Source organism: Lynx canadensis, chromosome X (genome assembly GCF_007474595.2).
Source record: "Lynx canadensis isolate LIC74 chromosome X, mLynCan4.pri.v2, whole genome shotgun sequence".
Lineage (NCBI taxonomy): Eukaryota > Metazoa > Chordata > Mammalia > Carnivora > Felidae > Lynx > Lynx canadensis.
The window spans coordinates 88,085,640-88,088,101 of NC_044321.2; the positions used below are offsets into that span (position 1 = coordinate 88,085,640).

General features: G+C 46.8%; 1 non-coding gene across 1 annotated transcript; it reads left to right on the plus strand.

Annotated features, from left to right (window-relative positions):
- Nucleotides 1–860: 860 nt before the first annotated feature.
- LOC115507931 lies at nt 861–967 on the plus strand. Its single transcript, XR_003966851.1, has one exon. It is a non-coding gene; the product is annotated as a U6 spliceosomal RNA (small nuclear RNA).
- The last annotated feature ends 1,495 nt before the right edge of the window (nt 968–2,462 follow it).

Consider the following 2,462-nt stretch of genomic DNA (forward strand, 5'->3'; position numbering starts at 1 on the left):
GGTTGTCAGGGCATTGAGGGAGCATCTAACTGAAAGGCTGTGAGGAGCAAACCAGAAGGCCATTTCTGCTCTTGAGAGCAGAAGCACAAGCTAATGGTGGGGAGAAGCTGAGAGAAACCAGGTAAACCCAGACAGACCTCAGGGAAGACGGTACCAAGATAGAACTAGCTCTGAGAAAACAGGAATGTCAGCAGTAGCTGGGTTTGTCAGCTGCTATCTTTCCTTTTGGCGCCTCCTCTGTTTCCAGCACCCCTGATTGAGTGTCCATTCAGATGCTGAGTTTGTTCTCCGTCGACTGTCTACTCACCTCACCAGAAAGAGTAACTTATAACATCTCTAAGCACTGGGTTGCACACTGAGTTTACCAAAATTTGAGGGTTCTGAAGTGATGCTCTGGGGGCTGCTGTGGAACATGAGTGGGCAAGTGGGCTTTGGGGTCCCCAGTTTTGCTAAACAGATAAATTACATTTTTATCTGTTATACATACTGCCTGCTATGAAAAGGTCCCGTTTCTTAAAAAAATACAAAAAAACAGAACTAAAACTGTCACCTTAAGGTGTTACTCCTTCCGGGAGAGAATAGAGTCAAACAGACTCACAAGTTAGGGTCTAGGATGAGGCAGCCTGCATACAATTTCCAGTTTCATCACAGCAGTGGCCTTGGGCCAATGAGTGAGAATTCTCTGAATTCGAGACTTCAGTAATTTTCAACCTACAGGAAACTCTCAATTCCCTCATAAGGTTGCCATGAGGATTAGATGCAGTGATAGTACACGAAGGGCTTTGTACAATGCCTGTCATGTAAAAAGGACAGGATAAATGTTAGCTATCATTAGCTAGAGCCTTGCTACTCAAAGTGTGGTCCCCTGCTCGCTCTGGCGGCACATGTACTAAACTTGATACAGAGAAGATTAGCATGACCCCTGCACAAGGATGACACGGAAACTTGCGGAGTGTTCCATATTTAAAAAGAAAAAGCGAAGTGTGGTCCGTAGAGCAACAACACCAGTATCCCCTGGGAGCATGTTAAAAATACAGGATCTCCGGCCCCACTACTGACCTACAGCATCACAGTCTGTACCTTAAGGAGATCCACGGGTGATTCATCAGCATATTACAGCTGGAGAAACGCTGGTTTAGAAGACACTGAAGGCCAGAGGCATAGATCTTTAATAGTGGTATTCTAGGAGCTTTCTAGGGGGCATTGGACATTTTTTCCTGGTACCCTTCGAATCACACCTCGTAGACTGTTGCTTTCTCCACCAAGATTTTGAGTTTGTAAGTGAAGTGCCTAACTAGTGCCTCTGGAAAACCTGCTCAGCTTTCAAGGCACAGCTCAAGCATTGCCTCCTCAGCGCAGCCTTTCCTCACCCACCTATCCCACCACCCACAACCTCCTGGAACTGAACGCTTCTCTCTTTGTCCTCTTCTTGACTCTGAACTGACTTCTATATCATGGTGCCAAAACACATACAGCAGAGTTGGAATGTATACCCGGCAACTCAGATGTGCAAAAATGTTCTCTAGAACTGAACTAAACTACCCCCAGGAGCTTCCCATCCTGCTGGGTAAGGGATTGGAAGTACAGACACACAATTCATTGTGTCAGTTGAAAGACTCTGCCTCTGGATAAAATGCTGAGTCTTGCATATTTTAACCTCATTTTTCCTCCTCTTACAAAACACGGTGTCTGGAAGCAGTGGGGTTGAGGAGAATAGAGACTTGGATCCATGCTATTTTCTGCTATGGAGTGGCTGGTCTGGAACAGTCCCTATTCCCCTGTGCTAATGTCTGCTGAAGTGCAGTGGGTCCCTTCTGGTCTTTTAGGGACTTCATTGGTTGCACCTATTGTTAAATCCATAGCCCTGGCGATTTGTTTCTGGTTCCAAAGCCCCCTGATTTTGTAACTTCTTCATTCCAAACATAGACATCCGGTGGCCCACTCGTCCTCTCTACTCCTTCGCATTTTGGATGTTCCACGTGCCACGTGCAGGCTATGAAGAAACACAAGTGTTACATCAGGCTCGTGAACTTAGAGACCTCCCTCCCCTGTTGCTGTCCTACCATTTGGACGCCAGATTGCTCCAGCACCAAGGTAAATGCAGGTCTCCTCCAAGGGGGATTCACAGCTTCCTAGTTTGTCCCTCACTGCTTTGGTGGTTTCCTGCAGGCCCCTCTGATAGCTGTCCGCCTGCTCCTCTCCTTCTCTACTTTCTTTTACAGTCCACATCTCTTCATTCCCAGGCAGGTGGAACCTCCTTCTGCACCCCCCGCTGAGTTCTCTTTACTCATGGCTTATAGTCAAACCCCATGCGTCGCTTTGACTACATACATGGAGCCGCTGGTATTTGAAAATTCTCTTCTTCCCTGATGAAACCTGATAGAGGTTCTTAACCATTTTGTGACATGGTGACCTCCTTTGGCAGTATGATGGTCCCCTATGGATCCCTTCCTAGAATCATA